Here is a 22029-nt window from a genome sequence, read left to right on the forward strand (position 1 = left end):
TCCTACCCTTTATCCTGCGGCACTAATAAAACCATCTCAGCAAAGCAAACAGCACAGTCACTGGACTGTTTTAAATTCAAACCACAGCTTAGTCAAAAAGCTGTTGATGGAGAAAAATTTTAGCGTGAGCTATCGGGCTGTGATGAGCCATTCCATTCCTCAGCATTATTTACATGCTGTTGGATAAAAACTCCCACTTTGAAGAAATGGAAGACAGGTGAGCCTGGGACAGACATTTTGTGATCACACCAGCCTGGGGAAAATGGCATACAGGCTTTATTTACAACTAGGTTTTTAATAAGGGTGAAAAATAGTAATTAAACACCCCCAAAAATCTTCCACCATTTTAGCATATGCAAATCAAAAGCCAGCTCTGCTGTTTTCTCACAGGCACGTTAATGCCATACAGAACAGGATACCTTTTTAACTGGAGAGCTTTATCACCTGCAGCAAGGTACGCATTACAGCAGCACAAGGAGAAGGCTGTGGGAGCGATCAAGAAGAGCAATAGCCTGCTCTAGAAGCCCACAGCCTTTCAGCAGTGTTTTCTCTGTTCAGAGGGGCCAATTTAACAAAATTCATGTGTTCTTACAAAAGGCACACGCGTCTTTTGTCTTTATTGTCTTTCGCAAGCACGGAGTCTCCCACCTGCTGCCAACCCTCCTCGGGAACATGCTCCTGGTCTACAGCAGATAGGAACAGCACAGCCAGCACCTGGGGGGAACCAGCTGGAAAACTCAGGGATTTGGGATCTCCAGACCCATTTTACCAACATACCTTAGCTGTAGCCTGCAGCAGAGGAACCCTAGTAAGTTCCTCCAGGCTCAAGAGAAGCTACTCATGGTGGTGTCTCCTCCGAGATAAATAGCTTGAGTGCCCAGCCACAGCAGCTGTGCACCAACCCATTTATTTAAATTATTATTTAAAGTTAACTCTATGTGTGCCTGTAGCAGACACTGCTGGTTTACCCCAAGCAGCTCCTGCATTTGCAAACGTTAACTCATTAGGGATGAGGAGGGTTTAGCAAGTTTGTCATCCCTTCTTCCACACCCCCCTGCTGAAGGCACAAAGGAGGTAATGCCATCTGCAGGAGAAAATCTTTTACACCCTTGAAGGGAATTGCTCATCTGATAAAATTCAACAAATGTTTCTATGTAGTTATCCTGTTCTCTGTTTACGTACCTCCTTTTAAGAAAAGCAAGCAAAGGAAAAGCAGCTGTTTTCTCCCCAGATACACAAAATAATATTCAGGAAAAAAAACAACAAATGGGAAAGCAAAGCATTTTACACTCAGATTTACAGGATTTTATTGTCTGGACAGAGACACTAATGATCTTGGATGACATAGGGAGGGATCCTGCGAGAAGTGTGAATATATAAACCAAGACTCAGAATTTACAGGGCTGTCAGAGTTATTGCTTACTCCTAATTTGCTGTTTATCTTAGAATAATGCATTACCTTTCCTCTGCCTCACTACTTAGGCCTGAAGCTGATACGCTCATTTTAAGCATCACTACTGCTTTACAGCAGTGTAAATGAAACTAGCCTGAGGACCAGAGTATCTCACGGTATAAAATGTGGTTTAATACTGTCATCTTTGCTGAGAAAAAGATCTCTGATACCAGCTCAGGAAGATTTTTTGAATAATTAAGCATGGTACATGTTAAAATGTTGAAAATTTTCCCACTCACACATACAGGGAAACAAGTTTTAACGCTGCAGAATTTATCTGTCCTGCAATGTGGACAGTGCTTCTCTCCTCGTCCCCAGCGGCACACAGCTGGACTCGAGAAGGAACATCGCTAGGCCAAGCTGAAGGCACTGTCTGGCCACGCTGGCTGTGAGGAAGCTCATACGACTCAAGTTGGTGCATCTCTGCAGTATTAAAAAACATCGGAACTGAATAAACCTTAAATATTATTGAACAGATTAGGCTAAGAAAGGCAAAACCAGGAAACATTTCCTTCTGGGATTAGGTAACGTGTAAGGGTAGTGATGCCCCAGCTCATGAAGAGGGGAGTTACACCTACGTACCACCTGCCGGGCATCCCAAGAGGGATGCTGGTGTTGGCTCCGGGGCAGGGCGGCTTCTGCCCTTCTGGTCCAAAGGAGATGGCTGCAGGAACAGGGAGAGCACACAACTGTTGAAATGGGATGGATGAAGAAGACCGGGTTACTCAAAATGCAGGGGGTTCCTACCACTTCTGCACGCCGTCTCTCTGACGCTGACCCTGGATCAAGTAATCTTCAGTAGTCTAAGCTGGAATTAAAAGATTGATGAGGAACCACCAGAATTTATTCAGAAACACAGGTCTGATTTCAATGAAATTCAGGAGCTTCTATGTTTTTAAAGGAAACCATTATACTAAATGGTCTGTATTTTTCAGTTTGGAGATGTACTTCTCACCAACATGGTGGGGCTTTTTGATATATATAATTTTGAGTATTTTTTCTTTTCCAGTGCATAAATATTTCTGAGTATCAGTCATGGATACTGTATGAGACTGGTTATTAAGAAGAATCTATTAAGAGAAACACACATCTATTAGTTGATTATCTGGTAACTATTTAGACAAAGAGGGGTCCACCAATTTTGCCTAGCAGAAATAAAGCCGGCCCTTGCTTTGAAACAAGACACGCAATGTGATGAACAGCCTAATTCCAAAGCTGCTCAGACTAAACTAGTTTGCTCCAGCTTAGTTTAAGCTAAACTGTTCAGCTAAACTGTGTTAGGTACAATTAGCTGCACAGTGGCAGAGCCTCCGGTGTAAGTCAGTGCTTCATTTAGCCAGAGTCGTCAATCATCTAGTCTTTATTAACCAATGATGGCTTCCTGGTGGCTTTCATTTAACACTACTGCCAAGGGATTTCAAGATACATCAACTTTTCCACCCTTTCATCTCCAGCTACTGGAGAAGTTCAGATTTTTGTCAGTCTGGGTTTTTTTTCCCCCCATTTATTCCTTGATAATCAAGTGATTAAGTGAGTAACCACCAGCCAAGATAGGAGCAGATGAGAAGTGGCAGACTATATTTAAACAGGGAAGCTGGACAGATGAACGGAGGCTTTAACAACTAGGTCTGCTCCAAGGGAATGCCAGGAATAACATGTTAAAAATACACAAGCCCTCACTCTCATCTTCTGTCTGTTGTGGCAAAAACTCGTTCCCCAGCTCCACACAAAGTAGTTTCTGAGAGTTATGTCTGTGCTGGGGAAACTAAATGGCATCAACAAGTAAATTCCATATAGCACTCCCCAAGTTGTTTCAATGAGTAGGTGGGTAATGGGATTGGGTTCTGGAGGCAGAACAGCAAACTGGGCCAGCAAGGATCACCCCAGTAAGTTACCGGAACTCTGTTGGTGTGCAGCAATATGCCAGCAACAGGGAATATGGACACTGGCTTTTGAAAGACGGAGTAAAGAGCTGCGAAGGTGTGATTGGTGAGGCTCTCGCTTGCTGTTCCTGCTAGTTCAGCACTCAGAGTGGGAGAGGCAATTCGTATTTCCCTTTCAAATTTGGGTTGAATTCTGTGCACAGCGTTCAAATGCTGCAGTTCCCTTTCGCGACAGCTTGTGAAAATGAACACTCCCCCGCAACAGCTTTGACCTTTTCAGCGTTCGCTGATTTGATTAGCTGACTCTTCATGTTCTGCTCTTTCACAACCTTGATATCCTCTCGGAGAAAAGAAGGGGAGAGGGAGGAAAGTGCAACACGGGCAGCTCATTAACCACGCACGGAAAAGTCAGAGTCACACCACGAATTTGGGATGCCTGCCTGGAAGACACGTGCGTTACGAGCTCAGTGGTTCTGTGAATCCCTTGGAGACCTTCAGCCAACGATTCAGCTGCAGGGTATGCAGTGACAGACCAGTGTTCAAGGACTTCATACTGCTGCAAAGCATTTGAGTCAGGACACAGATTTTTCATTTCATCCCCACTTTCAGTAACAAAGCGGCAAGGGCAAGCCCAACACAAAAAGTATAGTGTAAATAATTACAATGCTTTATTTCTCATACTTAGCATTTAAAGGGGTTTGATTTCACGCTCAGATCTTGGCAACTACTTTGCAATTGATCTATTTTGCTTTTAAATGGTTCTTACAGCCAAGACTTCTTCCCCCTCTCCAAGGAGTGGCATGCACAGTAATTGCTGGTTTATTGCAATTTAATCATTGCAGGGTTCAGCTTCCTTCAAGGTATCCAAATGAATTTAGGATTTGTCGTATATAATATATGTACGTGGGTATAATTTGGGTCCAGTCTTGCCATTTACTTGGACTGAAGCACACTGCACTTAATTCTACAGCCAGCCTGATATGGTAAATCTCTCTTTGCCTATAAAGTATCATTAATATAGTCACTGGTAATATATTGGTATGAAAGGTCACACAAGTTACAAGTCATTTATTTTAAGAATTTAGGACTCTACATAGAAAGTGTTAAATCATCAGGCCGTGACCACACCAAGAAAGCTGTTAGCAAAATTGTCATTAGACAGATCTCCCAAGGGGCAGTTCTCATTGAAGTTCACAACATCTAAGTTCACGTACCTAGAGCTGTGCCTTGTTTCAGAGTGCAGTGATGTTTTACAATAAATGGAGAGAACTGATGCTTCCACAGGCAAATTCAGACTTCAGGTGGCCAGGATTGCTCCTTGAAAGTGCCTGCCCCTAAGAAATTTCAGTAGTACAGGTGAAGACAGCTGTAGGCCTAGCTCTGGAACGTGCTGGAAGCTAGAGGAGGTGGAACTAGACCTCAACATTGCAGCAAGTTTGCACAGGTGGGTAGTTTTTCTGGCTGGAACCGGAGTTCTTATACAGGTAGGGATCTGGGAGCCTTGGTATACCTACTGCCACTGCAACGAGGAGGAAGAATTTGCCTGCAAGCTGTGAGAGATGTGTCACAAATCCCGATTTAGGAACCTGATGACCAATTTGCCATGAATGGGTGATTTCGAACCTTAAAGAACCACTGTCAAATTTATTAGCAAAAGTGGTTTTAATGTGATGTTGCAAATGTGCAACTTAAAAGTTCGATGGCGAGGTTCACTCTATTACTATACAGCACATTCATTTGAATAACAATTCAAATTACCAAAGACACAAAAATCAAAGTTGCCAAGACACAAAAATCAAAGTTACCGTATTACAAGCTTATGGCCGGTATTCGTCGCTTACCAAAGATCTGCCATTGGTAAAAGCTCCCTGCCTCGAGGAGCGGCCTTGAGAGTCGTCCCAGCTCAAGGGGTGATCACTGCCACGCTGCCTAGCAGGGAGAGCTCAAAAAAGGCTCACTTAGGCTGTCATATTTATGGAATAAAGCGGTTGACTTGCAGTCAAATTACATGGAATGGGAATAGTACGCAGGAGACTCCTTGTACCCTCAACTTTCTTTGTTCCTTCATAATTGAATCTTGGAAAAGCCACACGCTATTCACGTGTTAATCGCATGATCGGTGTTCTAAGCTCATGTGCATCGATGCTGACTGTGCCACTCTGCTCCTTTGCAGGTTTTCAGAGGACAAATTGAAACTGGAGGAGTCCTTGGCCCAGCTGTGGCTCAGGACTTTATCTCCTTTGGAGCCTGAATCAAACTACCACTGGTTTGGTTAAGGGGTCGAGTGCATCCATCACAGGATGTCTTGGAGTAACAAAGAGAGGATTACCTCCAAGCAGTCAGGCGAGATGGTCTAAAGGCAGTCAGTTCCCACAGGTTCCTGCCTGTGAATTAGCAAAAGTTCCATCAAACCTGCTGTATTTTCTGCAAAATGTTTTCATTTCAGTGAATCAGCATTTGCTGATGAAATCAGGTCAAGTAACTCGAGTCCATATTCCATCTTCACAAGCCTCTGTAAAAGGATTATTTTCAAAGGTCATATCCACCTGCTTCATAGGTCTTCTAGATTAGGGAATAATTGACAGTCAGAGCAATGTCTACAGCAAGCCAAGCCAAAAGCTGACAGCTGAACACGTCTTTCAACTCTCAAATCTTAGTTCATGGATGGATTGCCTGAAGAGATCAGGTGGAAAAAAATCAATGCAATATGTGACAGATCAGCCCCTGTAGCCGATGTTTATCTGCTATATGCCCATCAAACATTGTATTAATCTACAAAATTTTAGTCAATACCAACAAGAGTTTTACCTGCGTGTGTGCAAGGAATACAGACCTTGTCTAGTCACACACTGTAGTCAGGAATGCAAGGGTGTTTAGGCTCCTGAATTTAGCATAAATCATTGGCAGCCAAGTTCCTAAACACACAAGAGTCTCAAGCTATGGCTTTCATTAGGTGGACTTAGCTTCTGCTATCTCACTCTAATTGGATGGCTAAAATCTCAGCTTTTGCAAAGACCCTGCTTAGTCTTTCACCAAACTTTTCGCATTTGTCATCCAACAAGCTCACGTCCTGCTGCCTCTCTGCAGATTCCAGCAACAGCCAAAGAAATTCTCATTCTGCAGGTAGTTAAGTAACTGTGAATGCCAACTTCGGTATAATAAAATTGTTAACATTTTTTAAAGGAACGTCATGTTATTATTAAGAATCCTTGCCCATTGTTTCTTAGAATCAGGTTAAGCAGTATATTTCTTGACAAAAGTAATTGCATTACTGTAATAAAAAGTCCAAAGCAGAACAGATACTTCATAGCTCTCTGATAAATGTGGGGTAGGGTAGGGTGGCAGAATAGTTTGTGTGCTAGGTTTTTCCCTTTGTACTAAGGAGTAAAATGCAAATTCCATGGATTTCCCCCCCCACTCACAGTTAGCAGGTTGTGTTCCCAACAATCCTGGTTGGATGACAGGGGCCTGAGAAAATGATACAGTTGCTTCTTGGCTGGAACGGAGAGAATTCACTCTCCTCCAAATTTTCAGAGTTCTGCAAAATGGAGAGAGCATGAGATGATGTGTACATACCTGTTAAGCACTCTTAAGAGTTTTCCTAGGGAAATAGTAGATTATCCAGCATTAGAAGAAGCTTTAAGAACAGATCAAATATTAGTCAGGAATTATATAGGTCTAACAAAAAATAATTTTGTCCCGTTTAGCCTCTGAACCTCATATTTTAGCAAAGATCAAAACCAAAACATTGTCCATTATATGTGGCCGCTTGTCTAAACTACATGAATTTTGAGCTGGTTTAGTTCAGTTAGGTTCATTTTAGTTTATTCAGGTATTCATCAGGTTATGATCTTTTTATTTTCTCATCAAACTAGACAGGTTTTTTTCTTAGCTCAGAGAATTTGCAATAGAGTCTGATCACAGAGTAATCACAAATCTGTGTCACCTTCTAGAACTCATTTTTCACTATCAAAACAAATGAATATTCCAGTCTTTTTGGAATGATGCGTATTAGACATAATGCCCTTCATAAAACGTGGCATGTAACTAACCCATTATCACTGAATGCACAAGCTTTAATTTGCTTTCCAACACAACAAGAACTGCTCCTCAGGGGATCTGCTAGTAAGATTCTGTGTTGAAAGGAGTTGATTAGGCACAAAGATAGGGCACAGCAATGAATTCCCCTCTCTATTGCTAAAGAGAGTTTCAAATTAAATAGTCTTTCCTGAGTATCTGTATAGATACATTTGAGATTAATAATTAGGGATAGAAGGGTCAGTTAGGATAACCTAATAACAATAAAAACATCTAAACTTTTCTAAAGTCAGTAAGTTTGCATGTGTAGAAACTTCAGCGTTTTTGTTTTTTGGTTTTTTTACATTCCCCTGTCACCAAGTATCTATTCCATGACAGCGGCATGGCAAGACCTTTTTCCCCTCTGTAAATCCACGGTCAACTGCTCAAGACCGTGGTCAGCACTTGACTGCTAGGGCAGGACACCCGTATGCTCACCTCGCCATCAAAAAGCTCCTTCTGAGGCAGAAAGAGTGAAACCAGTTTTAACTGGGGAAAAGCTGAGTGAATCCAATCACCCTAGAGGCAGTGATTATATAAAATTAAGTGTCTAATTCCAGACATTCACAACTTTGCATTTTATCAGTATGTTTGTGACATATGCCACTTGACTACACTGATTTCTAAACATCACGATCTTCTTGAGTAAAATCCCCCATGTTCATTGGCACCGTCCATACTGCAAACTGATACAGACAGGTCCTTTGGTGGTGCAATTCACCACCACCCATGGTTGATTATTCCATCCACGCTGTGTGAAACCAGCCTGATATGAACAATGTAATTATCCAAGAACTGGATAATTATTGCTGAGGAAGGTTGAGAAGAAACTTGTCAATGGCTGAAGGTGCTAGTAAGCTTGCTCAATGCTTCTTTCTCTGCCAGCTCAAATGTTCCCTTGTGTAAGGGAACACTCTGACATGTTCATCTACTTCAGATAGCTTTTTTTCATATTTTCCAGCATAACACTTCATTGCTCACTGTATTTAAGGACACTTATCACACTGCCAGCTCTTGTCTTTCACCTACTTATGTCCCTGAACTTAGTTTGTATGTTTTGTTGCTCACCTTCGCAGTACACGTTCTTCCTTGCTACCACAATTTTCTTTATGGCCTTTGCAGTTGCATGAATTGCTTTCTGCAAGTAGTCTTTATTTCTTTCAGCACTCAGAACACATTCCTCGCCTTGGGGCTACTGAATATTATTTTCATTTCAAAGAACATTTTGCTATCTACGCTGATTTGTTAGTTTATCTTCAGAGGTATCTCATGTATTACTTATTGCCCTCTGCTAAACCTAAATTATTCCATGATTCTTGGAGTGAGGTGGTGTCAGGTGGCCCAGGAGGTGCAAGACTTCCACCTTCTTACAAAGATTGTACTGGCTTGGCTTTGGTGTTCTTGAACCTGAGCTCCTTCCTACAGAAGCAGTTCCCCACCTAGAAGGGTTGGTGAGCAATAAAGGATTTGCATCTGCTACTGAGCAGAGGTGAGGGCTGATGTTCCTTGGCTAAGACAGAATCTCACATTGCCCATGCCATGGACAGCTTCCAGAGCACATCTGGTGCGCAGCTGGCTAACTTGGAGCCTGGTTAGCAGGAAGAAATACCCTTCAAACACTTGTGTACATCCAAGAAGTGAAGACTAGTTTCAAGACACTGTGATGAATGATTTAATTTCCCTCCTGTGCTTGTTTGTCTTCCTTCTCCATCCTCTTGTCTCTACAAATGGAAGTTACCTCTTGGGATAATGTAACTATCAAACAAGTGTATCAGAGCTCTGTTGATGAAGGTGAGTAGAACTGTAACAAAAAACAAGATAAAATTGTGCTGTGTCTTCACAAGATACTATATTTTCCTTTTCCTTTTAAATATAACTAAATTAACTGTCATGACTTAACCTGAGAACACCTTAAATATCTCCAAGTAGATGTATTAGTTTTTATTATATTGTTTATGCACAGGGGAAAGGGATTTGAGAATCTGCACAGTAAAATGCAGACTGAAATCACAGAAAAAGATGAAGATTGAGAGTGTCTCTTATAGACTGAAAAGATGAGAACACTTACAACAGCTGAATTGGTCACAAAACCCAAGAGCAGCCAAGAATGAAAAAGTACTGGCACATTAGGACAGCATACAAGTAAGAAACATTTTATTAATATCCTGAGATCAAAGTTAGCTTACATGTTACAGGGAATAAACTACATACAGGCTGATGTAACAGCATCTCCACTCAGGTTATCCACAGGGACGTGTCCTCCCTTGTTACCTCTACTATGATGGCTTTGCTCAACTACTGTCATACGAAGAGTGGCTGAGCCCACTCATGTGCTTCCAGCCTCAAGTCAGCTTTCCATCTAAAATCTGCCATATAGGTGAGAAATGAAGATCACATAACAGCTACAGCTGACTGGAGTAAAGTACGCAATGGCACTCGTCTGAATCTGGTATCTCCCTTAGGCTAGCATTTAGTTTTAAATTAGCGTAAATCCAGAATGAGCCTTCCTAACTTACCCTGCAGTCACAGCGATATAAGAGAGAATGTGTCCCAGAAAAAACCCCCAAAACCGACCACCAAACAAAACCCAAGAAAATAAAGCAAAAATAAAAGATTTTAAGTAAAAAAGGTAAGAACTGAAACTAGCAAGCAGTACAAGAAGAGGGGGAGAAGAATATAAATTAAATATTGAAAAGACTTTAAACTAGGCTATTTTTTTTTCGTGTTGAAAGTCAAACATCTGATTTGGTTCCGTTCCAGTAGTAATATTTAAAAACAGTGGTTCTGCATTCTGCTACAGTCCCATGACTGCAGAGGTACTAACCTTCTGTGACTGCACCACTTCATCTTTATTCAGGAGCCATAAAAGACTCTGTAATCTCTGGTGTTTCCCTGTGATCCCAGCCTTCTTTTGAATATATACAATATGTCCTATGACAATACAAGCCATGACCTTCTCGGGTGACATATCGAGGAGGACTGAACAAATATAGGTCAAGAAAACGGCAGTAGCCTCACATTAGGGAATTCTTTTGCTAGGCACTGCTGTGGAGGGGCAGCAGGGATTGCTTGGCATGCCACTCAGGTCTAGAGATCCAAATTGACTTGGACAAAGAATGAAATATGAATCTTTACATTCTAGTGCAAAACCATCACAGACAGAAACAGAAATGTTTGGTCAATGTAAAAAATGAAACTTCCTCTCAGCACTCAGAATTTCCATCCTAGCACAGGCTGACGACAACTGGTATTTGCTAAAATAAATGTAGGCACAAAGGTACACAGCGTAAAGCTAAGGCAAATTAACTAAGGATTGACTGCCTAATCCAGTTAATCCACTGTCCATATCTCACCAATTTGGCTGTAAGGATACCACGACAAACCATGCTGAACACTTTGCTGAAGTCAAGGTATACATCGTAAGCTGCTCTTCCCTTACCCACAGAAGCAGTCAGGTTGGTCAGAAACCACCTCTTCCCAATCCCCTTCCTGTCCTTCAGATGCTTTGAAAGGCAACCAGAAGGATTTTCTCTACAGCTTTCCCAGCAACTGAGGACAAGTTGAGAAGGCCTGGACCTCCCAGACTCTCTTCTTGCCCTTCTTGAAGATGGGTTTGATTTTTGCCTTTTTCCAGCCAGGAATGTCACCCAACCACTATGTAGTTTCAAAAATGACAGACAGAGGCTTAACAACCATGTTAGCCAGCTCCCTTGGCACCTTCAAGGGCATCCCAGCCGGTCCAATGGACTCCTAGGTATACAATTTGCTTAGGTGATCCCTAACTCAATCTCCCTCTTCTATACAAAATGCATCGCTTCCCCGGACTCTGTCTCTAAGGGAGCTGGAAGGCTTGAGGGCAGAATTTGTCAGCAAAGCCTGAGGCTTATACCTGTAACCGATGCTTGCTGTATATAGTTTAGATATATTACATCCATATGTCCGTGCCTTGTGTGTATATGCGTATGGTTTGTGTGTTTGAATAGTATACTACACTAGTTGGTCTAATGAAAGTGATCCCTTTTCTTATATATCCTTAATTTATATGCACAGATTTTACAAATTTAGCCAATTTGCTTCAGCTATCTTTGTGTTTATGTGGCAAAAGCTTCCAGTGGTCTGACTGTCCTGGCAATGCAGTTCTTAAATACTGATTGCTATGTGCATAACTGTGCATGCATTTAGCTGTGCATGAAAAAATTCTGTTGAGTTAGAGACTTCCTTCTCGCTTAAAGTGCTTGATTTTCAGTTTGTATCCACTTCCTTCTGCCCATTTTTCTCTAAGGAACAAAATAAGGGGGGGGGGGGGGGGGGGGAAGCCCTAATCTAAATACAGATATTCAGGAAAGGCTTAAAGATCCAAAGCAAATTCTGTCCCTACAGGATTTCCAGAAATTGTGATTTGGCTAAGCAGCTATGTACAATGCTTGCTGAACTCAAGACACCAGAAGTTCTACCTCCCTAAACTCACCTCTGTGGCATCCCAGGCATATTCAAGGCAGGTTTTTGATGTGTATACATTACTCCTGTCCACTACCTGATTGCAAAAGGATAATGTGTCATCTGTGTTTCCTCTCTGTTCCTGAGCTTAGACATGACGATGGAAAATGTATGTATGGAAGCCATACAGGCAATTTGTTTCATCTTACATCCTTCACCCAATGGCAAGGAACAGCACTGCAAGATGGTAGCTGGTTCATCTGCCTCTAGCTGTTCACTAAGTAGGAACATTGAAAAATGTTTCAATCTTTCTCATAAACATGCATTTTTTGATATACGTTAAGAAAAATGTCATTGCATACGAGATTTTCTGTTACCTCATATACTAATGTTCGAGCTTGGCCCATATTGCTGTGTCTTGCGATGTCCTTGATGGATCTAGTATTGTACTGCCATGTTCCACAACAGCATGGGCATGACATCCGTATGAAGAATCAGACGCCCTTTCCCAACAGTGATATTACAGCTTTTGCTACCAGACACGTTGAGCAATAAACCATGCTAACATGCTTTGCACCCTAAGAGATTCTGTATCCCTCACAACCCCCCCACTTCCTGCAAGAACATGTTTCCACTTGATATTCTCAAGTGACCCAGAACTCATCTAATTTAGCACAAATGAGATACCCAAAGTGAAGAACCGTAAAGAGATCAGAGAATCAGCAAGACACTGCTGTAACCAACAGGGATTTCAGTATTATTAAGGATGTCCTGGTCTAACTGACTTCATTCATATTTATGGTTGTTGACAGCAAGGAAATAATTTTCATATAAATAGCTGCGAGTGTACAAGTCAGGAATTCCAAGCTGGCTAGAAGAAGCCCTTCCACCCGACTAGGTTCTTGTTCATCACACTCTCTGAATAGAGACTAAGCTCTGGCTTTGGTGACTGAAGGAAGACAGGGGTATCTTGTGCCCATGAAAACATTTTATGAAGGCACACACCACGGTCCCCGGTGGGAGTCCGAGAAGGTTCTAGTTGGTGTCCATCATGCAAGAACCTAGAGGAGGAAGAGAATTGCACTTTGTCCACTTGATACTTTTAAGAAAAAAGAAGCAAATTTAAGGCAGTCATTCTGAATGCTCTCTTGTTGACACCCTTACTTTTGGGCCTTAAACAACATTTCATGAGCAACTTCCAGCTATAGCAGAGCTATGTTTGAGCTGCTTTGCCTGTGTTTCTATCAAAGCCTTCAGAACCAATATAGACAGCAGGGAATAAGTACGAACTTCGTAGTTTCACGAGTCTAGTTTAATTTATATCAGCTATTAATAAAAGACATTATGACCTTTTTGTTAGAAGTCCAGTGTTCTCCTCTCATCAGAATGACAATAAAAGCGAGAAAATCACAGCAATGTTGCCTCAATGAATCTTCCCCTAAGGTTGTTTTTTCCAAGGAAGGGACAGCTGGGACTGTATTTATTTTAGCAAAGACCTTCACAAGAAGAGGAGAGAGCTCTTTTAATATTATTCAAGGTGACCTTCAGGCAATTTGGTTGAGAAGATTCCACAGCAAGACGATTTTTCTGCTGAATAGGTTGAAAATACAAGCACTGCCCCAGAATTAAAAGTCTAAGACAGTAAAGCAGATAACACGCATCATTAGGAAGCACAATATTCTCATGCGCTAAAGACAATCAGAGGCAGAAAGTTGGCAAAGCAATTTTGCCAAGTCCTCTCTTTTACAAATCCAAATTAAAACCATGGTTCTGAAACTATGAGCAGTTTTACTCTAATTATCTAAAGAGCTGCACAGACTCTGTTTTAAGGCAGGTTTAGAAACAATGTTTTAAGCTCGTATTTTCAAAGTATTACAGATATAAATTCTGATGAAATTCTGGGGGGTTTTGAGATTTCTTGAAAGTCCTTGTCTAAAATGGTATAGCTGGCATGAAATTGAAAACAAATCTACACTACTTTATCCGTATCAACCTTGTTCAGTGATGAGAGTGCATCTTAATTCCCACACTTCAGTCATAGCAACCAAGGACTGCATCCAGGAGCCTTAGGGGAAAATCTGAATTTGAATAACCCAGAAAAATGTATTCTGGTTTTGATCCCATGCACCACTTTTCATCATGCAGAAATCCACTGACAAGCCCCAGTGTCTGGTCAAGACCTATAAAATATTATCTGCTAAGAGCTAGAACTGATAAAAATTTTCTACAAATATACCCTGAGGCATTACAGTTTAAATTTGATGTCCAAATATTTTATCAAACAAATTCACTGATGAATAGCATAACCTTATTTGCTATTCATGAACATTTTTCTTCTTGTTGAGAATCTTAGGTCAAACACATTATTATAAGCTTGTTATTTACCACCTCATACTTGCTGCTCTCATTTGAAAAGTTTTGCTCATGCGTTTAATGAACAGAAAGGATACTCCGTATGACAACCCACTCTGCAGAGAAAGTGAGATCTCATCAATGAATGAGAGGCATACAGGAATATAGGAGGAGGGGACCATCGGATTTGCAAGTTCTGGACTTCACAGCTACCAGCAAACATCACATAGTTCATGGTTGTTTATCAGATGTCCGTGTCACACTTTCCCACCCACCAGTTTACGTATTCTGCAGCTCTGTACAATCACAGAATATTTTAGGTTGGAAGGGCCTCAGGGGATCATCTGGTATTGGATCCTCTGCTCCAAGCAGGGGCAAAGTGAAAGTTAAATTAGGTTGCTTAGGAAAAACAGCTTTGAATATGCCCAAGGAGATTTTAACACCTCTCTGGGCCCCTCTTCCAGTTTTGACAACCCTCACTGTGAAAACTATTTCCCTAATAGTTATCTCAATAATATGTAACATATGAAGAAAAAAAACCAAAACAAAACAACCAAATCCCACAAAAAGGCACAAACTTGCCACAGGAAGAAAGATCAATGGAAATGATTGGTAAATCAATGGAACTTATTTCCTTGCATAGCAGGAAACTTAGAAAACACTGAAAACAAGTCTTGGGTATGAACCATGCCCCATGCTCAAAAGCCTACGCTATGATTTCCAAACTGTCCCTTCCTGATCTCAGATCGAGCAAATGGTTTCACCTTAAGCAAAGATGCAAATCATCCCAACCATATTAATACCAGGGATATTAATACCACGAGAAGCTGTGGTGCACCCTGACATACCTTCTACCTCTAGGTACGACTACTCTCCACTAAATCAGAGGACAACTCCCTTCCCTCCTCATTCTCCCCATTTCACAGGTCAACAAAAAAGTATGAGTATGGAAAAAGATTCTGTCCAGCTTCTGCAGGAGACGACATCAAACCCTGCAGCATATGATTAATAGAACTGAAATGATGTACAAACAAAACAATGACTGGATCTTTATTTAAAGATGCCAGTGAATCTGCTGCCAAATGATGCAGATCACAAGCTTAATTTTCTGTCTCTAGGAAAGCTCTCACAGAATTGCCTTGATAAAGATGATAACCTCCAGCATAAAATATTTTTCCCTACTAATGTGTTTGAAGGCTTGTTCCAGAAATTTACACCTCGTGTAGTTGGAAACCATCTAATTTCCAGTCTTTCATAACTAATTTACATCCATTTGATCCTTTGCCAGAATTCACTTCCAGTTTAAACCACTTCCTCCTCCTTTGATATTTCTATCCTCAGTAATTGATACATTTGGGCTGGCCACCAATGGACATGGAAATACACATGTAGTCCCCCTCCCCTGCTCTCCAGAAGGATAAAAGAAGAGTTGTGGCACGGTTCAGATAGTGGAGAGGGAAAACGTTCTTTGTGACATTGTTCAGAACGGGTCTGAATAAAGGCAGGGTGCTTCAGTAATCCAGACAGAGGATGAAGATTGCTTGAACAAGGACCTGGGAGCTGTTATGCAGAAAGAATTGGCAGGATTTAGATACATCCTGGATGCGAGGAGCTGCAGATCACAAAGATGATGCCAGGTTACCGGCCTGAGTGACAGGCAATAATATGGGGCTGCACACAGTGATTGAAAAAGGATAATGGTATTAATAATGATAATAGTAACCAGTCCTGATAACAATGCATAATGAACTGATCATTATAATAATCTTTGGAGAGCACTATTATTATTCTAAAAGTCCACATCTGCAGTCACCATTTAAGACTATCTATTTATACGCTCTGACAAACATTGAACTGTGATGCATTCTTCACTCAGGGATTCAAAAAACAAGCACTATCATGAAAATGACTGTTTTTAAATTGTGTTGCTAAAGCAAACCTAAAGATAAAACAATCTTGAGCCAACCTTTTGCTGACATGCTCCCCTCTCCATAGCCTATCCTTCTTGTACTTCTGCCTTCCTCCCATCTTATAATTTCATTCTATTTTGCTCATTGCAGCAACTAGAATTACTTCATTAATTAATGTATCTCTATTAAGTAATTCTGCTAATAATATTTTAATATTGTTTCAGATAACAGTCAGGACATTTCTGCAGTTTTTTTTTTCATCATTTATCTTCATTTATATGAATCTGACAAGTTGAGTGGCCTACAGCTGATTTCAAATGACTTATTGTAATATATGACTAAAAATGGTAAATTATTTTATTACAATATGATCTCATTCCAGGGGAAAAGCTATTCTGGTTACCTTGTAAAACAGAATTAATAAATCTTGGATGTCCTGGATATATTTATCTTTGACACATAATGTAAGTATGCACAGTGCAAGAGGAAGCATTCTCTGCTTTATTTACTAACTTGTTATGGTCCTTGTTCTTAGATATAAAAAAAAAGAAGAACAAAGCTAAAATATGTTAATTAATGTACAGAGCTAGTTTAATGGCAAAAGTAAATGACAAATACCTTGATCATACACAAAGATATATGTTGCTAGATAAGGGAGGAAAGGACAATTCTTGCAGTGAGCTGTGTGCTTGTATAATTATAACAATTGCTTAGATTGGCAGAATTACTCTGTTGAAACTGCACTGATTTATTAACTAAATGAACTTGTCAGGAAAAGTGTTTCCTTTTGATAGGGAATGTTTTTTTGGTGTGGGTTTGAGTTTTTTCCCAAGAAACTCAAACACTGAGTTGTTATTGTTGTTTTAGGCTGAAAACCAAAACTTTGAATTTGGAAACCACTCCATATTTTCTTTAAACATTGCCAACCAAAATCCAGCTGTGTAACATACCTGAAGAAGAGACCAAGAAATAATGCGCCCATGAGGGACAGAAGGTGAATGTTACATAAATCTGACCCAAATCAGAATCAACTGCATTCAGAATGACAGAGGAAAATACTGCCTTTCGCATCAGCTGACAACTAGACATTTTCATTTCCGTTTTCCCAGGAGAAAAGTTCAATTCCTGGTAAAGGTTTCGGAGAAACTTTTATAAAGAAGTCAAAATTTATCCTAGGACCCTGCTCTCTTCTTGACCTTTCCAAAACAGAAATGATTTACCAACTGCAAGTTGCCTCCTGAACCTCAGCCACATTCCCTCCATTGATGACCATGTCCAACCCATTTTCCCTGGTGAGATCTACTAAAACCAAGCCACCGCCAGCAGTCTCTTGGGGAAATCCTCCCTTTCCCCCCCTCCTCCTGCCCTCCAAGCACAGCTTTAAAAATCCAGAGAGAGCATATGCAGAACTTCTGGCACTTCTGTGCTTACTAACAGCTACAAACGATGCACCTGCTTGTTGCACATACCCAGCTGCACGTATGCCAGCCAGCAGCAGCCCCTCCATCTGCAGAAGGCTCAAAAGCCCTTTGCTTTTCTTGGAACGAATCACAGGATACAGGAGAAAATATTCCGAGTTTACCTAAGATCACATTTTCTCCTGATATTTTGAAAACTTTTTCACTCCCAAAATAACTGTCTACTAAGGTAGTAAATTAAATGTAGTTTATCACCATTAATGCTTTACATTATATATTTTATAGAGAGATATTTATATATATTACACATACACAGTATCTGTATGGAGCTTATATGCATGCACAGAAATAATCAAAGTATGAAAAGCTACGATTTGTAAAAGAGTATTTCAGTCTAGGAATTCAAGTCAAATAGTAAAAATCAGTGACAGAAAAACAGATTATACAAAAGCCATACGTAAGTGAATTCTGAGAAAATACAGCATGATGTGGAGGCATCCTAGAAAATGTTTTCACACTTTGGAGATGCGGTGCAGGCCTGGGCATTACAGCCTGTCTTGTCCCACTTGGTGGGTTGTGAGGGAGGTGAATCTTTGTATCCCCCAAAGCCACGAATGTGACTCAGACAAACAATACAACAGACTTTTATTAACAAATCTATTTATTAACAATCTTTTATTAACAATCTACGGGCTAGGTATCAACAACTGGCAACTCTGCAGATAATGGGTAAAACGCTTGCCACAAACAACAACCAGTACAACTGACAACTAGGCAAACTGATGTGGCAATGGCAACTGGTTTTATAACACATAAGTATCTTAAGATGAAAAGAGGAGGAGGACAAAAGGAAAAGAAGAAAAACAGACGACAGAACAGGTATCACCACCCGTGGATCCCGCGATGCTGTCACAGGAATAGCGTCCTGGCCTACAGGCGGTGGGTCAACAACAACAACATGTCGCCCTCACTCACCTCCTGCCCCTCAGGGGCCGCCCGCGGGGCGGGAACATGCCGGTGACCTCTGCGCCTGCGCAGTCCAGTCTTCTAGGCGGTTCAGGGGTTCGCGTCTGCGCAGTTCGATGTTCCAGAGAGTTCTGGAAGGGGGGGGGTGGGCGCTCCGCCGGGGTGCCAGGTGTGTGGCGCATGCTCAGAGCAGCCGCTGGAGAGTTACCAGAGGAGGCAGAGGGAGGGAGAGGGAGGCAGGTCACCGCCCGCCTCCGCAGTGCCCGCGGTAACCGCGGGTTGTTGGAGACAAAGTAGGGTACTTGTGGCCTTTCAGCAGTCTCTGACAGCTCTCCGTGAGACAAAGCAGGGTACTTGTGGCCTTTCAGCAGTGTCTGACAGCTCTCCGTGAGACAAAACAGGGTACTTGTGGCCTTTCAGCAGTCTCTGACACCACCCCCTGAGGCAAAACAGGGTACTTGTGGCCTTTCAGCAGTGTCTGACAGCTCTCCGTGAGACAAAGCAGGGTACTTGTGGCCCTTCAGCAGTCTCTGACGCAGCCGCCCAGGGCTGTGCTTCCTTTCCCCAGGAAGCTCAAAGTCTCTACCGTGCAGTTCCACGTGTTCTCCAATGTCCCCGAGTGTCTACTTCAGCAGTATTTCAATCCTGGATATTGTCATTCGTGCATCGTGACCACCACCTGTCCCAGGCTGTGTTTGACCCTGCTTCCCGCCCCCCCAACTCACCAGCTCCTGAGGGAGCCACCAGCCCTGCTGCACCCCTGCCATCAGCTGGAGAGAAGCAGCAGCTATGGCATTGCTGGCTGTGATACGGGCGCTTGAATACCCCTCAACGTGTGCCCAAACCTTGCCAACTCCAAAGGCTCTACCTCAAACGCTTGCTGAACCCCGCGCTGAAATCCTGGGATGCCCACCAGGATGCTGGAAGGAAAATGCAAGTAGAGCTGGAGGCCATCCGGGTCAGAACTAGGAAATTTGTCACCTGTATTCTAGTTTTGACTGTATCTCTTCTGGTTTTGGTTGACTCTTAACAAACATTAATCTGTTGTGCGTTTGGCTAAGCGTGTACAAGAGGATGGATCCATAGCCTTGAAACGGTGTACAGCTCCGTCAAAACTGATTTACACCAGCTGAAGTCTGACCTGGGAAATTATCCTTCTGAGCATCATCCTGGCCAACCTTGAAGACCATTCTGTTTTACACTATTTTAAGACTATTCAGGAAACAAGGGGGAAAAAACCATTAGATTTTGAAAACCTTTTCAGATTATTTTTCTTATAGCTCCATTTATCAAGAAGTAATATGTGCTGTCAGGGGGAGGGTGGGTCCAATCCTCTACAGTGCTGAGCCATTCCTGGGAAGTGCTGAGCACCTCCTATCAGGGGGCTAGACCGTACCAGAAAGAATCAAGCCATTAGTGCCCAAGCACCAAACAGGGGTGGCTAACAATATCGGCAATATTGATTCCTTTCCCCTTGAAGACAAACTGTTTTGATTATAAATGATTAATTGAAATGAATGTCCCTCAGCAAATTTTGCTGAACAACAGTCTTCCTTGAGAGTAAATAATTCAGTAGACTAAGCCACCCCTGAGGTATAAAACTTCCTGAAATTTCTTGCCGTTGCTATTTTCAACCTTTCTAAAGACCTTTTAGGATCTGCACCAGTAGATGTCTGATTTAATTGTAATTTCACAGGTCAAAATCAAATGGCAACCTAATTCTGGGTAGATGAGTCAAAAGCAAGGCATAGGGTTTTCGTGTAAGTTAAAGGGGAGGAGGGTGAATCAGAGGAGTAGAGCCCAAGTGGCACTAAGGTTTTTTGGCTTTTTTATCTTTTTTATGATATACACACTGTCAGCTTTTTCCTACCATTGGCAGAAATGATGGATTTAGAAAACAAACATAGTATTTTTTATTTGAACTGAATTTCTTTACCCACGTCCCAAATTAAATTTTAACCTCTTAGTATTGGAAAAAAAAACCACTTTACAATGTGTTTACTCTGCTTACTTTTTAATTCGGCATTTTTGCTGGTTTCTCATCCTTCAGTGTTTTTCGTTAGCTTGGACATGTTACCTCTTCCCTTATCATTAGCTTTCAGGCAGCAGTACTTTGTGTGCTAACAAAATGCTACAATATTTGGATCATTCTACCTACTTACAGGCTTGATGAGAAAATTATTTAGTGAAGTTTTTTGGCCTATGTTTTCTAAACAGTCTAGGAGCTGATCCCTGTGGTCCTTTCAAGCCTTAAAGCCTGTAAATAAAATGATGAATAGAAGATATTTATTTAAAAGTCTCTCATACACGCGCATGAACTCCAGGATCTACAGATAGACAGATCCATTTCCAATGTAATTAAAATATGCACACAGGAACCTTTCTAGTGATCTTAGAATAAAAGCTTATATTTTCTGAATATCAAGGTAGGGACAAAATTAACCTGACATGCATATTTGACAAGTAAGTTAATGCTGTGCTAATCCCCGTTGGGATGCAGCAATTTTCACCTGTCAGAGACGTTGTAATCCGAAGGGAATATCACTCCTATTCCTTTCTGCTCTATCTGAACTGAAGGGAGGAGGGATAAAATAAAAAAGAAAAATGCTCATTATCCCTGCCAATGCAAAGGAAAATGGTAAACTTGCCTCTAAAGGACCCAGTGAAGGTGAGCATAGGTGTTTGCATGGCTACGTGACAGCCAGAAGCATCCAAATTTGGGGGCTCGATATTCACCTGGTACCTAAATGATCTTCTGGATGTGGCCAGAACAGACTGTTTTAATGCTCTTACTATCTACTATCCATGATTTAGGATATATATCTAGTGGGAAAAGGGAGTGTGGAAGAATCTGGACATCCCAGTGGATACCTGAAAAGGAAAAAATACCTGATCGTAGGGAAGGTGGAAAACTGCAGAAGCTACACCCTGCCAAGCACCAGGCTGAGAACTTTGCCTCTCCAAAACTGGGGAGGTGAAGGACTGGCGCATATATATATTTATTTTTTTTAACACAGATATAAATAAGTTTCACTTGAGACTCTTAATTGTTAATTAGTCCACTTTAAAACCAGATATGTTAAATTCATTACAGCACTAACCCAGTTTGAAATGCATTAGTATTCATCTTCAATGCTTAATCACTACAGTATTCATTTAAAATTCTTTCAGTAATCTAGTCTGCAAAATTTCAAGTTGATGTAAATGTCAAAAGCAAAAGACAGAAATGTCTAATTAGCTAAGTGCCTCGGTTGTTGCTATTTCTTGGCAAATAATAAGTGAACTTATGTAACGCTTGTTGCAAGAGGGTGCAGTATTTGATGGGAGTCTTTGAAGGAAACAAAGAATAGCTTGTGATGACTGACTGCCTTCGTACGTCTGCAGGCATTATTTCTGCCTAGTGGGTAGAGACAGATCACGTCATATGGCCAGTTCACGTAGGATATCTATTAATCACGTATCCAATTGCAAGGATGGGATTTCCATCCTCAGAAATTTTGAAAACTCAGCTGGACAAGCTCCAGAGCAATACG

The 22029-nt window shown here is 41.4% G+C and overlaps 1 long non-coding RNA gene across 2 annotated transcripts in view; it reads right to left on the bottom strand.

Moving 5' to 3' along the window:
- Positions 1-5001: 5001 nt before the first annotated feature.
- The window catches only part of LOC142599466 (uncharacterized), a 54142-nt gene continuing 37114 nt past the window's right edge, over positions 5002-22029 (bottom strand). Inside the window, exons 1-3 of one of the 2 annotated variants that reach the window (XR_012833038.1) lie at positions 18420-18480; positions 6759-6874; positions 5002-6009 (exon numbers count right to left, since the gene is read on the bottom strand). This is a non-coding gene — a long non-coding RNA (uncharacterized LOC142599466). Of the gene's footprint in view, positions 6010-6758; positions 6875-18419; positions 18481-22029 lie in introns of those variants that run through there. The other variant, XR_012833036.1, reaches the window with a different exon arrangement.

This window comes from Balearica regulorum, chromosome Z (genome assembly GCF_011004875.1).
Source record: "Balearica regulorum gibbericeps isolate bBalReg1 chromosome Z, bBalReg1.pri, whole genome shotgun sequence".
NCBI lineage: Eukaryota > Metazoa > Chordata > Aves > Gruiformes > Gruidae > Balearica > Balearica regulorum.